This window comes from Salvelinus fontinalis, chromosome 15, assembly GCF_029448725.1.
Source record: "Salvelinus fontinalis isolate EN_2023a chromosome 15, ASM2944872v1, whole genome shotgun sequence".
Classification (NCBI taxonomy): Eukaryota; Metazoa; Chordata; class Actinopteri; order Salmoniformes; family Salmonidae; genus Salvelinus; species Salvelinus fontinalis.
Genome location: NC_074679.1, coordinates 18,804,231 through 18,822,039, shown reverse-complemented (window position 1 = coordinate 18,822,039; position 17,809 = coordinate 18,804,231). Strand labels below are relative to the sequence as shown.

Here is a 17,809-nt window from a genome sequence, read left to right as displayed (position 1 = left end):
GTCTATAGTGATGGGTTTTAGCCTGGGTTTTCCCCTGTCTATAGTGATGGGTTTTAGCCTGGGTTTCCCCTGTCTACAGTGATGGGTTTTAGCCTGGGTTTTCCCCTGTCTATAGTGATGGGTTTTAGCCTGGGTTTTCCCCTGTCTATAGTGATGGGTTTTAGACTGGGTTTTCCCCTGTCTATAGTGATGGGTTTTAGCCTGGGTTTTCCCCTGTCTATAGTGAAGGGTTTTAGCCTGGGTTTCCCCTGTCTATAGTGATGGGTTTTAGCCTGGGTTTTCCCCTCTCTCAGTGTCCTTAGTGATCCGGGGTTAGAGTCGCTGCTCATAAAGAAACACACTGTCTGAATCCCTCCCTCGGTACCAGCTATAACCAGGATATACTCATAGTACTCACGCTCCTCTCTCCCCACTCACTCCCCGCTCATCTTCTACATAGAAGTTGATGAGTGGGATTCTAATTGATATATTAAGGATAATGATAATAATACAAATAATGATAATAATAATAACAAGTGCCGTTTTGCTGATTATCATAATTTTATTCCTTTCATGCCTGAACATCCATTTAATTTGCATATCATGAAGTGTTTTTCTCCTCTTAGTTCAATTGATTTAGTGTGTTTGTTTTGCTGGTTAATCGTAGAGGTCAAGGGGATGTTGAATGCAGGTTTACAGGACAGGTTTTCTACTGAAAGAATAGAGAACTGTTTTAATGGCTTGGGCTGATTTTTTAAGCTGTGAAGGTGGATGTTGTGGTTTGTAGTTATTAGATATTATTCTACATTTATTTCCCAAATAAATAATGGTGCTATGTGATTTTTTTTTAATTACATTTTAACTACAATTTACATTTTAATACAATTCGTATTTATGCGGTGTCTTGTTTGTGGACTCAATGCAGTAAAATACATGCTTTTCAATGTTCAGAATATGATTTTTATTGTCGACTCATGACATGTAATTTTTTTTGCATTCGTTTCTAAATACACTTAGTGAGACAGAGCATCTTGCTCTGCAGTTTTGTAGATTTAGGACAGGGATATGAAATTGAAAAATTATGCAGATTTAAAATGTGGGACATTTAAATAATATACATTCTAAGAAATTTGATGGCGCAATTTATGCTTTTCAATTCTGTAGAATAAATTCAGTGTATTTAACATACTTGAACATTTCTAAGAATGAATGAAACAAATCAGAATCTAATGCTGTAACAGATATATCATTCCTAAATGAATGATTTCTAATGGAGAGCTCTGTCTGTGAGAGAGACAGCCTGCTTTTTCTATACATCACACCACATTCTGACACAACCAGCCAGGCTGGCCGGGGGACAAGTACGAGGAGTTTTGGTTGTTCCTCTCCGTCTCTCAATCTGACATTCTCTGTGTGGAAATGAGGAAAGCACTGGAGAGAGGGATCAGGGAAATCGAGGGATTTTGCGTAAATTAAATTAATATTAATCTCCGTATAAAATAATTTACTTAATTTATCTGTCAAATCACGTCAATATGCAGCCTCAATATGTGGCATGGATATTTTTCTCAAAGGTAAGTTTGAATGTGTGTGTGTGTGTGTGTGTGTGTGTGTGTGTGTGTGTGTGTGTGTGTGTGTGTGTGCGTGTGCATGTGTGTGTGTGTGTGTGTGCTCGTGTATCGTCCCTGTGTGTACGGGTGTAGTATGATGTGTTTTTATGCATCTGCGTGTTCCCGGCTGTCTGATGGCTGTCCCATTGTCTCCACACACATGAGCGCAAGCGCACACACACGGTGGCGGTGTCGGCCCCTCTTGTTCAGAGTGTGAGGCATTCCAAGGGTAATTAACTGTGGCTCAAAGAGAGAGCCTCCTGAGCAGACCCATTCACCCCTCAAAGACGGGAGGGGGGAGTCTTTTGTTTGACAGGGGGGCAATAAGTGCTCCTGCGGACGCGCGCACACGCACACACACGTAAGATGCAATCACACACATTGAGACACACTCAGCGACACAGAGACACACACAAGCACATGCACGTACAACAAAATCACACACACATCTACTAATGCGAGCAGAAAGCCTTAGAGGGCTGAGTATGAAAGGATAGAGGAGGAGGAGGAGAAGGAGGAAGAGGAGGAAGAGGAATAGGAGGAGGAGGCCTTGATGATGTGATTGTCAATAATTTGATTTATGTTCAATCCATCAGGGTGTGTGTGACAAGGCTATTGTGTGTGTGTGTGTGTGTGTGTGTGTGTGTGTGTGTGTGTGTGTGTGTGTGTGTGTGTGTGTGTGTGTGTGTGTGTGTGTGTGTGTGTGTGTGTGTGTGTGTGTGTGTGTGTGTGTGTGTGTGTGTGTGTGTGTGTGTGTGTGTGTGTGTGTGTGTGTGTGTGAGAGAGAGAGACAGAGAGAGAGGGTTGCACTGGCTTTTAAGAGGAGTTGAAAGAGCCTTAGGAGGGACGACACCACACACACACATGGCCTCAACATTCCGGAGGTACGCGTCGCAATTAGCAATTACACCCCATGTCGCTGTCGCTACAGAGACTGAACGCATCGCTGTCGCTACAGAGACTGAACGCATCGCTGTCGCTACAGAGACTGAACGCATCGCTGTCGCTACAGAGACTGAACGCGTCGCTGTCGCTACAGAGACTGAACGCATCGCTGTCGCTACAGAGACTGAACGCTGAGCGAATTAGACGTCCAGAAAGAGATAGAGAGAGACGCTTCCCACCTTTCAATTCAATTCCCCTCCACTCCACTCATCCCCCATCTCTCCCTCTCTCCATCCCTCTCTTCCCCCTGTGGATTCCCCTCCTCCGTCATTCACGCGTCCTGTTTCTCCCTTCTGTTTGAATGTTCCTCTATAAAAAGAGAGTGTGAATTGACAGCTGATCGTTTATCATGTTATCTCCATGTTTTGTGCATTTTTTCGGCGAGAGTGGATGGGGTAGCGTAGTAACTCTAAAAACAAGGTGTGTGTGTGTGCGTGTGTGCGTGTCTGCGTGCGTACGTACGTACGTGTGTGTGTGTGTGGGTGTGTGTGAGTGTGAGTGTGTGTGGGTGAGTGTGAGTGTGAGTGTGAGTGTGAGTGTGTGTGTGGGCTAGGGGAAGAGGGTTAAGTGCTAGGTCTGTTATGCTTATCAAATAGGGCGGCCTGCTGGTTTGGCCAGGAGAGAGGGGAGTAGGAAGCAGTGTGTGTGTGTGTGTGTGTGTGTGTGTGTGTGTGTGTGTGTGTGTGTGTGTGCGTGTGTGTGCGTGCGTGCCTGCCTGCCTGCCTGCCTGCCTGCGTGCGTGCGTGCGTGTGTGTGTGTGTGTGTGTTGCGTGCGTGTGTGAGCTCTCTGCTCTCCTCTGTATGGTGTGGTCTTGTATGGAATGATTAAATTGTCATTGTCCTGCAGCAGAGACAGAGAGGTGGGGGGGAATGAATATCCATGCAGCCTCCTGTCTGACAGTGAAATATTTCCTCCTCTCATCCTCCCATCATGCTTCACGTGTGTGACTGATGGGGGGAGAATGACAGGACCCCATCACTCTCTCATCTCTCTCTCATATCTCTCTCTCATCTCTCTCCCATATCTCTCATCTCTCTCCCATATCTCTCTCTCATCTCTCTCCCATATCTCTCATCTCTCTCCCATATCTCTCATCTCTCTCCCATATCTCTCTCTCATCTCTCTCCCATATCTCTCATCTCTCTCCCATATCTCTCTCTCATCTCTCTATCATCTCTCTCATATATCTCTCATCTCTTTCTCATATCTCTCTCTCATCTCTCTCATCTCTCATCTCTCTCTCATTTGTCTCTCATCTCTCTCTCTCATTTCGGCATCGTTCCCCTATTCCCTGTCTCTCCGTCTCCCTCGTTCTCTCCCTCTCTCTCTCCAGTTTAGCGTTGCGTTCAGTTGGAACTAGATCTGAGGACCCTCTTCTCCCATTGCTTTTTACCCCTCTTAAACTCTGGTTTGGTAATGATACAATACGACAACAAATGTAGTCTGAAACGGACACTGTGCATGTCTTGGGGTTTGTTTAAAAATGAACGTACAAACGGGAACCTATTTGAAAATACTTAGAATGACGCATATAGTGATTTATGTTGTGTTTTTTGGGGATGGAAACATTTTTAACCAGAGTAGTTAAGTCAAGTAAACACTGCTAAAAGGAAAGGGAAGTATTGTATTTTTATTATTAAAAGGCAGTTTATTTATTGAGTAAATTGTTTTAATTTCCTAGTAAATGATCAATTACTGTTGCAATAGAAAACAATTTAATTTCATTTCATTTGCATCCCGCAGCTGATTCATTTGATTTTCCCCATATTTCATTTATTTTCTCCTACTATAAATGCATCTCTTTGCGCCACTGTTGTTTTATAGAGTTTTATTTGCGATGACAGTATCGCACGGAGCAATCTGCTAGGTTTATCCTGCCCAGCATGTCTGAATGGACAGACTAACACATATAAAGGCATAAACACAGACAACTAAACTGGTGTGAGGTGTAAGTTTGTTGTATACATGTGCTGTGTATGTGTTGTGGTTGTCACTTAGCTGTGCTTGACCACACCGGGAGCTCTAGGGAGCTGTGTGTACACGTGGTATGGTCGAGCTCCCCGGCCATGCCCCCAGTACCCTCCCAGTTCATCAGTCCTTGTCGTTCCTACTTCCTAATCACAACAACAACAACTCTGAATTAAGTACTTGGATAAATAGTAGTTGTATTTTCAGTAACCAACACATTTCATTTTTTTATTGGTTATTTTAGAATTTTAGAATGTGATTGTTTGACTGTTTTATCAACTCAAAGGAGTGTTATTTTGGAGAATGTTTTTACTCTGATTAGAGATTTGTTTGATTCTGTGTCAGATTATACCAGGAATATTCCTTCATCAGCGCAGACTATGCCCAGTTTATAGGCCAAATGTAGTTTTAGGTGAAAAGAAACCCAGAAACCCAGTTGGTAGGCACATAGTGTTTGTGTTCTTCATTTTTAACCCGTTTAGAATGAGTACCTTTAGAACACTTCCCCCTCTCTCCCCATCTCTTCCTCTACCCCATCTCCTCCTCTACTCCATCTCCTCCTCTACCCCATCTCCTCCTCTACCCCATGTCTTCCTCTACCCCATCTCCTCCTCTACTCCATCTCCTCCTCTACTCCATCTCCTCCTCTACTCCATCTCCTCCTCTACCCCATCTCCTCCTCTACCCCATCTCTTCCTCTCCCCCATCTCCTCCTCTACCCCATCTCCTCCTCTACCCCATCTCCTCCTCTACCCCATCTCCTCCTCTACCCCATCTCTTCCTCTCCCCCATCTCCTCCTCTACCCCATCTCCTCCTCTACCCCATCTCCTCCTCTACCCCATCTCTCCCTCTCCCCCATCTCCTCCTCTACCCCATCTCTCCCTCTACCCCATTTCCTCCTCTACCCCATCTCTTCCTCTACCCCATCTCCTCCTCTACCCCATCTCCTCCTCTACCCCATCTCCTCCTCTACCCCATCTCTTCCTCTCCCCCATCTCCTCCTCTACTCCATCTCCTCCTCTACCCCATCTCCTCCTCTACCCCATCTCTTCCTCTCCCCCATCTCCTCCTCTACCCCATCTCTTCCTCTACCCAATCTCCTCCTCTACCCCATCTCCTCCTCTACCCCATCTCCTCCTCTACCTCATCTCTTCCTCTACCCCATCTCCTCCTCTACCCCATCTCCTCCTCTACCCCATCTCCTCCTCTACCCCATCTCTTCCTCTCCCCCATCTCCTCCTCTACCCCATCTCTTCCTCTACCCCATCTCCTCCTCTACCCCATCTCTTCCTCTCCCCCATCTCCTCCTCTACCCCATCTCTTCCTCTCCCCCATCTTTTCCTCTCCCCCATCTCCTCCTCTACCCCATCTCCTCCTCTACCCCATCTCCTCCTCTACCCCATCTCCTCCTCTACCCCATCTCCTCCTCTACCCCATCTCCTCCTCTACCCCATCTCTCCTCTCCCCCATCTCCTCCTCTACCCCATCTCTTCCTCTCCCCATCTCCTCCTCTACCCCATCTCTTCCTCTCCCCCATCTTTTCCTCTCCCCCATCTCCTCCTCTACCCCATCTCCTCCTCTACTCCATCTCCTCCTCTACCCCATCTCTCCCTCTCCCCCATCTCCTCCTCTACCCCATCTCTTCCTCTCCCCCATCTCCTCCTCTACCCCATCTCTTCCTCTCCCCCATCTTTTCCTCTACCCCATCTCCTCCTCTACTCCATCTCCTCCTCTACCCCATCTCTTCCTCTACCCCAAATCTTCCTCTACCCCATCTCCTCCTCTACCCCATCTCCTCCTCTACCCCATCTCTTCCTCTACCCCATCTCCTCCTCTACCCCATCTCCTCCTCTACCCCATCTCTTCCTCTCCCCCATCTCCTCCTCTACCCCATCTCTTCCTCTACCCCATCTCCTCCTCTACCCCATCTCCTCCTCTACCCCATCTCCTCCTCTACCTCATCTCCTCCTCTACCCCATCTCCTCCTCTACCCCATCTCCTCCTCTACCCCATCTCTTCCTCTACCCCATCTCTTCCTCTACCCCATCTCCTCCTCTACCCCATCTCCTCCTCTACCCCATCTCTTCCTCTACCCCATCTCCTCCTCTACCCCATCTTCTCCTCTACCCCATCTCCTCCTCTCCCCCATCTCCTCCTCTCCCCCATCTCCTCCTCTACCCCATCTCTTCCTCTACCCCATCTCCTCCTCTACCCCATCTCCTCCTCTACCCCATCTCTTCCTCTACCCCATCTCCTCCTCTACCCCATCTCCTCCTCTACCCCATCTCCTCCTCTACCCCATCTCCACCTCTACCCCATCTCCACCTCTACCCCATCTCCTCATATACCCCATCTCCTCCTCTCTCCCCATCTCCTCCTCTCTCCCCATCTCCTCCTCTACCCCATCTCCTCCTCTACCCCATCTCCTCCTCTACCCCATCTCCTCCTCTACCCCATCTCCTCCTCTACCCCATCTCTTCCTCTCCCCCATCTCTCCCTCTCCCCCATCTCCTCCTCTACCCCATCTCCTCCTCTACCCCATCTCCTCCTCTACCCCATCTCCTCCTCTACCCCATCTCTTCCTCTACCCCATCTCTTCCTCTACCCCATCTCTTCCTCTACCCCATCTCCTCCTCCACCCCATCTCCTCCTCTACCCCATCTCTTCCTCTACCCCATCTCCTCCTCTACCCCATCTTCTCCTCTACCCCATCTCTTCCTCTACCCCATCTCCTCCTCTCCCCCATCTCCTCCTCTACCCCATCTCTTCCTCTACCCCATCTCCTCCTCTACCCCATCTCCTCCTCTACCCCATCTCCTCCTCTACCCCATCTCCTCCTCTACCCCATCTCTTCCTCTACCCCATCTCCTCCTCTACCCCATCTCCTCCTCTACCCCATCTCCTCCTCTACCCCATCTCCACCTCTACCCCATCTCCATCTCTACCCCATCTCCTCATATACCCCATCTCCTCCTCTCTCCCCATCTCCTCCTCTCTCCCCATCTCCTCCTCTACCCCATCTCCTCCTCTACCCCATCTCCTCCTCTACCCCATCTCCTCCTCTACCCCATCTCCTCCTCTACCCCATCTCTTCCTCTCCCCCATCTCTCCCTCTCCCCCATCTCCTCCTCTACCCCATCTCCTCCTCTACCCCATCTCCTCCTCTACCCCATCTCCTCCTCTACCCCATCTCTTCCTCTCCCCCATCTCTCCCTCTCCCCCATCTCCTCCTCTACCCCATCTCCTCCTCTACCCCATCTCCTCCTCTACCCCATCTCCTTCTCTACTCCATCTCCTCCTCTACTCCATCTCCTCCTCTACCCCATCTCTTCCTCTCTCCCCATCTCCTCCTCTCTCCCCATCTCCTCCTCTGCCCCATCTCTTCCTCTCCCCCTCCTGCTCCCTATTGCCTCCTCAACAAGCTCTCACAGTCCCAAATTAGACTTTCATCCATATTCTACAAACGTCAACTTTCAAAATTGCTCCAAACGTCAAATTTCAAAGTGTTTTCTTTCTCCTACTGCTCTGTATTGTTCCTTTTCTCCAAATGTCAAATTTCAACGTTATGCTTTAAGTTTAGGCACTCATTCCGAATGGTTAGGACCAACTAGGACCAAACACGCAACGTTCTGATCCAGAGTCATTGGATTACGTTGGATTACCACCCCGTTCACAACGCCCTAGCAAAACCCAAGCCTACATGATGGTACTAGCGCTCACTGTTTCGAAGGCATTTCCCAAGGTTCTCAGGATAGACGTCCAATTTCAATGTCAATCTTGAACGACCTGGCCCCCTCCTTTCCCCCCATCTCCTCCTCTCCCCCACCTCCTCCTCACCCCCTTCTCTCCCCCATCTCCTCCTCTCCCCCACCTCCTCCTCACCCCCTTCTCTCCCCCATCTCCTCCACCTCCTCCTCACCCCCTTCTCTCCCCCCATCTCCTTCACCTCCTTTCTACCTCCTCTCCTCCTCTCCTCCTCTCCCCCATCTCCCCCTCACCCCTCACCCCCCTCTCCCCCACCTCCTCCTCTCCTCCTCCTCTCCCACCATCTCCTCCTCTCCCCCCATCTCCTCTCCTCTTCCCGCAGTCGGTACTGTCACCTACCCACACGTTCAGTATTAAAGCCGACAGTCCATCTGGCACTCAACCCGCTAACAGCTCCTGTCGCTAACGCTAACAAACACACACCGAACCCCACCTTCCCCCGACACACACACACACACTAATGCTAACACCACACAGCCATTCTGAACTACCCACCTGCACCCTTTACGAAAAACACAGAACAGAACAGACACATTTTTACATTTACATTTTAGTCATTTAGCAGACGCTCTTATCCAGAGCGACTTACAGTAGAGTGCATACATTTTATTACATTTTACATTCTGAGACAAGGATATCCCTACCGGCCAAACCCTCCCTAACCCGGACGACGCTATGCCAATTGTGCGTCGCCCCACGGACCTCCCGGTTGCGGCCGGCTGCGACAGAGCCTGGGCGCGAACCCAGCCCAGCCTGGGCGCGAACCCAGAGACTCTGGTGGCGCAGCTAGCACTGCGATGCAGTGCCCTAGACCACTGCTCCACCCGGGAGGCCTATCTCCCCGGGAGACACAGCATTAAGTAAACAGTGAGTCACTGCTTTCCTCTGGGTGAGTCACTACTTTCCTCTGAGTGAGTCACTACTTTCCTCTGGGTGAGTCACTGCTTTCCTCTGGGTGAGTCACTGCTTTCCTCTGGGTGAGTCACTACTTTCCTCTGGGTGAGTCACTACTTTCCTCTGGTTGAGTCACTACTTTCCTCTGGGTGAGTCACTACTTTCCTCTGGTTGAGTCACTACTTTCCTCTGGGTGAGTCACTACTTTCCTCTGGGTGAGTCACTACTTTCCTCTGGGTGAGTCACTGCTTTCCTCTGGGTGAGTCACTACTTTCCTCTGGGTGAGTCACTACTTTCCTCTGGTTGAGTCACTACGTTCCTCTGGTTGAGTCACTACTCTCCTCTGGGTGAGTCACTACTTTCCTCTGGTTGAGTCACTACTTTCCTCTGGGTGAGTCACTACTTTCCTCTGGGTGAGTCACTACTTTCTTCTGGGTTAGTCACTACTTTCCTCTGGTTGAGTCACTACTTTCTTCTGGGTGAGTCACTACTTTCCTCTGGGTGAGTCACTACTTTCCTCTGGGTGAGTCACTACTCTCCTCTGGGTGAGTCACTACTTTCCTCTGGGTGAGTCACTACTCTCCTCTGGGTGAGTCACTACTCTCCTCTGGGTGAGTCACTACTTTCCTCTGGGTGAGTCACTACTCTCCTCTGGGTGAGTCACTACTCTCCTCTGGGTGAGTCACTACTTTTCTCTGGGTGAGTCAATACTCTCCTCTGGTTGAGTCACTACTTTCCTCTGGGTGAGTCACTACTTTCCTCTGGGTGAGTCACTACTCTCCTCTGGGTGAGTCACTACTCTCCTCTGGGTGAGTCACTACTTTCCTCTGGGTGAGTCACTACTTCCTCTGGGTGAGTCACTACTTTCCTCTGGGTGTTTCGGGGCAGAGGGGAGGAGGGACAGCGGGAGGCCGGTGGTGGTGGCATTTGTGCTCCTCGGGGCTCCTGCTTCTGCATTAGGAAGAATGGCACCTGTCTCATCAATCACAGCTTCACCATCACACACACACACATACATACACACACGCATGCACGTGCGTGCACACATGCACAGTCACGGGCCTTCCATTCACAGATGGACTAGCAACACTTGAGTGAGTAACTAAGCATCAGCAAGGCATGGACACACACACACACACAGGTACTTGGCGTAATTTTGCTCAATGTCCTGTGTGCTAATCCGTGTATGTGTGTGTGTGTGTGTGTGTGTGTGTGTGTGTGTGTGTGTGTGTGTGTGTGTGTGTGTGTGTGTGTGTGTGTGTGTGTGTGTGTGTGTGTGTGTGTGTGTGTGTGTGTGTGTGTGTGTGTGTGTGTGTGTGTGTGTGTGTGTGTGTGTGTGTGCGTGCGCGCGCGAGTGTGTGTGCTCCTTACACCTTCTGACAGGAGTGTGAAATAGGTTCATGTAGAACCCTATAGGTTAATGTTTTCTCACAGATGCCCCTCAGTTCCTCTCTCTCTTCTCTTTTCTCTACCCCCCTCAGTTCCTCTCTCTCTTCTCTTATCTCTGTCCCCCTCAGTTCCTCTCGCTCTTCTCTTCTCTCTGTCTCTCTGTCCCCCTCAGTTCCTCTCTTTCTTCTCTTCTCTCTGTCCCCCTCAGTTCCTCTCTCTCTTCTCTTCTCTCTGTCCCCCTCAGTTCCTCTCTTTCTTCTCTTCTCTCTGTCCCCCTCAGTTCCTCTCTCTCTTCTCTTCTCTCTGTCCCCCTCAGTTCCTCCCTCTCTTCTCTTCTCTCTGTCCCCCTCAGTTCCTCTCTTTCTTCTCTTCTCTCTGTCCCCCTCAGTTCCTCTCTCTCTTCTCTCTGTCCCCCTCAGTTCCTCTCTCTCTTCTCTTCTCTCTGTCCCCCTCAGTTCCTCTCTCTCTTCTCTTCTCTCTGTCCCCCTCAGTTCCTCTCTCTTCTCTCTGTCCCCCTCAGTTCCTCTCTCGCTTCTCTTCTCTCTATCCCCCTCAGTTCCTCTCTCTTCTCTCTGTCCCCCTCAGTTCCTCTCTCTCTTCTCTTCTCTCTGTCCCCCTCAGTTCCTCTCTCTCTTCTCTTCTCTCTGTCCCCCTCAGTCCTCTCTCTCTTCTCTTCTCTCTGTCCCCCTCAGTTTCTCTCTCTCTTCTCTCCTCTTCTCCTATCCAATCCCTTTTCCTTTTAAATACTGTACATTCCTTTACATACAACATCAGTCCATTATTTGTCATTGTGAAATTATAGTTTTGAAGCAGAGATTTATTCTGACAAGTTTGGGTTTTATTTTTAGAAGTAGGAAATATTACAACAAGACATTATATGTTAATGTATAAACATTCTGACTCTTTTCTCCAATTCTCCAAGTACTGCGTGATGCTTGTTCTGTATCACTGTAAGCCGACCTATCTTGTTAATGTTGGTTTCTACAGCCTGGGTCTAGACTTGGTTAGTCCCTGACATACTCCTCCTGAGTGTACACACATCTCCTTCTTCCAGCCCTCCATTTTATCACATACTTTTGTTGTCTTCCGCTCCTCCTCTCCTCTCTCTGGACTCTGAGAGTGCTGAGATGGCAGTCGCGTTTTCTCTCACTCTCGCTCTCTCTCGCACTCTCTCTCTCAATTCAATTCAATTCAATTCAATTCAATTCAATTGACTATATTGACATGGTAAGTTCATTATTACTTACATTGTCAAAGTATACATATAGAAAAATGAAAAAAAAATGCTGGGACCAACAGCAATAATAATAGTAGTAGTGGACATGGGATTACCATTAACAACAACTACAACAACAATATTAACCAGAACAACAATACATTAAAGCAATGGTAGTAGACCAGTGTCAACATGGTCTACTCTCTCTCTTGCTCTGTCTGTCTCTCTGGTGGTATGGTAGTGTTGTATGTATAGGGGTCAGGTGTGTCTGTCTGTCTGGTGGTATGGTAGTGTTGTATGTATAGGGGTCAGGTGTGTCTGTCTCTCTGGTGGTATGGTAGTGTTGTATGTATAGGGGTCAGGTGTGTCTGTCTCTCTGGTGCTATGGTAGTGTTGTATGTATAGGGGTCAGGTGTGTCTGTCTCTCTGGTGCTATGGTAGTGTTGTATGTATAGGGGTCAGGTGTGTCTGTCGCTCTGGTGGTATGGTAGTGTTGTATTTATAGGGGTCAGGTGTGTCTTCACTGGGCCCTGTGTTTCACAGCATCTGCTATTCAGAGACCCTCACAGCATCTGCTATTCAGAGACCCTCACAGCATCTGCTATTCAGAGACCCTCACACACTATGTATCAATAAAGGAAGGTAAGCTGCAACAATGGTCAACTCTCTCAGTTATTAAGTTGTTGTTACGTGGGAGAGATATTTGTACTAATTAGTAGTTTAATGTTAACTTGTGCGCATCGTGAAGTGTTATTGTATTGTGTGTACATTTGTGTATGTTGCAATTTTTTTAATTTAATTAGACTGTATTTTGCTTTGCAGGCTGCTAACTGAAAGTAATATTTGATTTTAGGCTTTGATTTGAGACCATAAGTATTTAAGTTAATTTGTTTTCAGTAACATTTATTATTAATATATATTTTCTTTACCTGAAATTTTTCTTAAAATAAAAATATATTTAGTATAAAATAATGCAGCGGTTTTTGTGTGATTTAAAACAAACTACTTCCTCTGGGTGAGTCACTACTCTCCTCTGGGTGAGTCACTACTCTCCTCTGGGTGAGTCACTACTTTCCTCTGGGTGAGTCACTACTTCCTCTGGGTGAGTCACTACTTTCCTCTGGGTGTTTCGGGGCAGAGGGGAGGAGGGACAGCGGGAGGCCGGTGGTGGTGGCATTTGTGCTCCTCGGGGCTCCTGCTTCTGCATTAGGAAGAATGGCACCTGTCTCATCAATCACAGCTTCACCATCACACACACACACATACATACACACACGCATGCACGTGCGTGCACACATGCACAGTCACGGGCCTTCCATTCACAGATGGACTAGCAACACTTGAGTGAGTAACTAAGCATCAGCAAGGCATGGACACACACACACACACAGGTACTTGGCGTAATTTTGCTCAATGTCCTGTGTGCTAATCCGTGTATGTGTGTGTGTGTGTGTGTGTGTGTGTGTGTGTGTGTGTGTGTGTGTGTGTGTGTGTGTGTGTGTGTGTGTGTGTGTGTGTGTGTGTGTGTGTGTGTGTGTGTGTGTGTGTGTGTGTGTGTGTGTGTGTGTGTGTGTGTGTGTGTGTGCGTGCGCGCGCGAGTGTGTGTGCTCCTTACACCTTCTGACAGGAGTGTGAAATAGGTTCATGTAGAACCCTATAGGTTAATGTTTTCTCACAGATGCCCCTCAGTTCCTCTCTCTCTTCTCTTTTCTCTACCCCCCTCAGTTCCTCTCTCTCTTCTCTTATCTCTGTCCCCCTCAGTTCCTCTCTCTCTTCTCTTCTCTCTGTCTCTCTGTCCCCCTCAGTTCCTCTCTTTCTTCTCTTCTCTCTGTCCCCCTCAGTTCCTCTCTCTCTTCTCTTCTCTCTGTCCCCCTCAGTTCCTCTCTTTCTTCTCTTCTCTCTGTCCCCCTCAGTTCCTCTCTCTCTTCTCTTCTCTCTGTCCCCCTCAGTTCCTCCCTCTCTTCTCTTCTCTCTGTCCCCCTCAGTTCCTCTCTTTCTTCTCTTCTCTCTGTCCCCCTCAGTTCCTCTCTCTCTTCTCTCTGTCCCCCTCAGTTCCTCTCTCTCTTCTCTTCTCTCTGTCCCCCTCAGTTCCTCTCTCTCTTCTCTTCTCTCTGTCCCCCTCAGTTCCTCTCTCTTCTCTCTGTCCCCCTCAGTTCCTCTCTCGCTTCTCTTCTCTCTATCCCCCTCAGTTCCTCTCTCTTCTCTCTGTCCCCCTCAGTTCCTCTCTCTCTTCTCTTCTCTCTGTCCCCCTCAGTTCCTCTCTCTCTTCTCTTCTCTCTGTCCCCCTCAGTCCTCTCTCTCTTCTCTTCTCTCTGTCCCCCTCAGTTTCTCTCTCTCTTCTCTCCTCTTCTCCTATCCAATCCCTTTTCCTTTTAAATACTGTACATTCCTTTACATACAACATCAGTCCATTATTTGTCATTGTGAAATTATAGTTTTGAAGCAGAGATTTATTCTGACAAGTTTGGGTTTTATTTTTAGAAGTAGGAAATATTACAACAAGACATTATATGTTAATGTATAAACATTCTGACTCTTTTCTCCAATTCTCCAAGTACTGCGTGATGCTTGTTCTGTATCACTGTAAGCCGACCTATCTTGTTAATGTTGGTTTCTACAGCCTGGGTCTAGACTTGGTTAGTCCCTGACATACTCCTCCTGAGTGTACACACATCTCCTTCTTCCAGCCCTCCATTTTATCACATACTTTTGTTGTCTTCCGCTCCTCCTCTCCTCTCTCTGGACTCTGAGAGTGCTGAGATGGCAGTCGCGTTTTCTCTCACTCTCGCTCTCTCTCGCACTCTCTCTCTCAATTCAATTCAATTCAATTCAATTCAATTCAATTGACTATATTGACATGGTAAGTTCATTATTACTTACATTGTCAAAGTATACATATAGAAAAATGAAAAAAAAATGCTGGGACCAACAGCAATAATAATAGTAGTAGTGGACATGGGATTACCATTAACAACAACTACAACAACAATATTAACCAGAACAACAATACATTAAAGCAATGGTAGTAGACCAGTGTCAACATGGTCTACTCTCTCTCTTGCTCTGTCTGTCTCTCTGGTGGTATGGTAGTGTTGTATGTATAGGGGTCAGGTGTGTCTGTCTGTCTGGTGGTATGGTAGTGTTGTATGTATAGGGGTCAGGTGTGTCTGTCTCTCTGGTGGTATGGTAGTGTTGTATGTATAGGGGTCAGGTGTGTCTGTCTCTCTGGTGCTATGGTAGTGTTGTATGTATAGGGGTCAGGTGTGTCTGTCTCTCTGGTGCTATGGTAGTGTTGTATGTATAGGGGTCAGGTGTGTCTGTCGCTCTGGTGGTATGGTAGTGTTGTATTTATAGGGGTCAGGTGTGTCTTCACTGGGCCCTGTGTTTCACAGCATCTGCTATTCAGAGACCCTCACAGCATCTGCTATTCAGAGACCCTCACAGCATCTGCTATTCAGAGACCCTCACACACTATGTATCAATAAAGGAAGGTAAGCTGCAACAATGGTCAACTCTCTCAGTTATTAAGTTGTTGTTACGTGGGAGAGATATTTGTACTAATTAGTAGTTTAATGTTAACTTGTGCGCATCGTGAAGTGTTATTGTATTGTGTGTACATTTGTGTATGTTGCAATTTTTTTAATTTAATTAGACTGTATTTTGCTTTGCAGGCTGCTAACTGAAAGTAATATTTGATTTTAGGCTTTGATTTGAGACCATAAGTATTTAAGTTAATTTGTTTTCAGTAACATTTATTATTAATATATATTTTCTTTACCTGAAATTTTTCTTAAAATAAAAATATATTTAGTATAAAATAATGCAGCGGTTTTTGTGTGATTTAAAACAAAAAGTTGAACTAGGCAAGTCTCCTAAATTCCTAAAATGTCTTCCTAAATGTCTCCTAATTGTCCTCCTAAAAGTACAAGATAAGCAGTGTGTCTCCTAACTCTGCTGCTGTGCTCTATATATTGTAGACTAAACCCTCTCCAAAGTAATGGTCTTTCTCCCCAAATAACATTTTATATTTTATGAAGGTAAGGTTTAAAACTCAATCCGATTATCACACCACAAAGGGTAATGTAATAAAGCAATGGTGTGCTAATCCCGCTGCGCGACGTTGGTGTTTTAGCATTTTTGCTAATGTAAGTGAATACGTAGCGCGCGGCAGGCGCTGTATTGAGTTGAGCCCCTACAGTAGATAGAACGCTGAGCAGGGCCGAGCAGGGCCGAGCAGGGGCGAGCAGGGCCGAGCAGGGGCTTGTCCATGGCTGTGTGTTGGAGCCGGCCGTGTCTGCAGAACCGTATCGATTCATCCTGTTCACTCACCTGGAACTAAAGGCAACACATTACACGCACAGGCCTTTTTCTACTTTACCATAGCCTGCCGGCCTGGCCAGCCACACACACACACACACACACACACACACACACACACACACACACACACACACACACACACACACACACACACACACACACACACACACACACACACACACACACACACACACACATGCACACACGTATAGGCTTGTACACACGGACACACGCATACATATATGCATGCAGGCATGGATTTACACACACACACACACACGCACGCACGCACGCACGCACACACACACACACACACACACACACACACACACACACACACACACACACACACACACACACAAACACACACAGACAGTGTTCCAGTGTGTCTGTGTTTGTGTGGTAAACATGTGTTTATCAGTATGTGAGGTCCATGTTCTGACGTATGTACTGATACACACATAGAGATAACAACAGACACAATGTATTACACAAACATTAAGGGACTATTAGATTATCACATTCTTTCTCTAAAATGATTTGTTCTCATATCCAAATTAACAATTATTATAATATATGTGTATTATAATATAAAACATATTTTTATTAGGCTGAATAGACAGAATGAAAGAAAGAAGGAAAAAGATTAACCTGGAGAGAAAACAGAGAGTGAAGGTATTACCATGATCCTTTTATACACTATTTACAGATTTGCTGCCCACATTTAGATTAGTGTTTTTTATTTTCAATTACAGTGATTTTAGCTCTATCTATTTTAAGAGTGAGTTTTAAGACATTTCTTTCGTAGTGGAATGTCTAAATTTGACCCTCTATTTGTTCACGTTCTAATATAAAGATATTCTTATTATTAGTCTAGGGATCTTTCCCCTGGTGTTCTCTTTTAATGTAGGGCACCTGGCAATTTCCTTACACACACACACACACACACACACACACACACACACACACACACACACACACACACACACACACACACACACACACACACACACACACACACACACACACACACACACACACACACAGTTTCCTCTCAGTGACGTCAAACTGTCTGGACTGTCCGTACTTTTCTGCACTTTAAAAAAATATATTTTTTTACATTTTCAGACGATGATTCTGATTCCATTGCCGGGGGTTACCTTATCACCCTGGAGACAGCTCCTCCCCTGATGCAGAGGTGGTATTTGATTGACAGCTAACAGTCCATCCCCTTTCCTTACTTTTTATCCCAAGACCAATAATACCCATAGCGTATTATAACTGTCCAGGAAGGCTTCTATTAATGTCACACACACCCCTCTCCTAAGTAACACTGTCCGGTAAATGCAGCCGTTAAACATTTACCATGAACGACCTCTGCTGTGCATGCGGCCTGTCACAGATGTCGGTAAACGTTACCATAGCTCAAGGCCATAAAAAGTGTTCGTAAGCACTCTCTGTTGTTGTCTCATATAGGCCCCATGATGTGCATACTGTATATACAAGTCCTGTCTGTCTCTGTCTGTCTGTAATATTCTGAGTCTCTAGTCTGTCTAAGGTAGCGTCAGTAAACCTGTTCCATTGTACTCAGGTGTCCTGTCTGACCATCATTTAGTATGTACAGTTAGGGGCATTACAAATATAATTTCCTAAATGGCTGTGCTACATCTACCGTACATCGTTAATATGGAAAAGTAGCAATCATCTATCAATAACCAATG

General features: G+C 46.8%; 1 protein-coding gene across 4 annotated transcripts in view; it reads left to right on the top strand.

Annotated features, from left to right (window-relative positions):
- Nucleotides 1–17,809, top strand: part of LOC129811501 (estrogen-related receptor gamma) — a 302,840-nt gene that overhangs the window by 137,416 nt on the left and 147,615 nt on the right. The window lies entirely within an intron of this gene.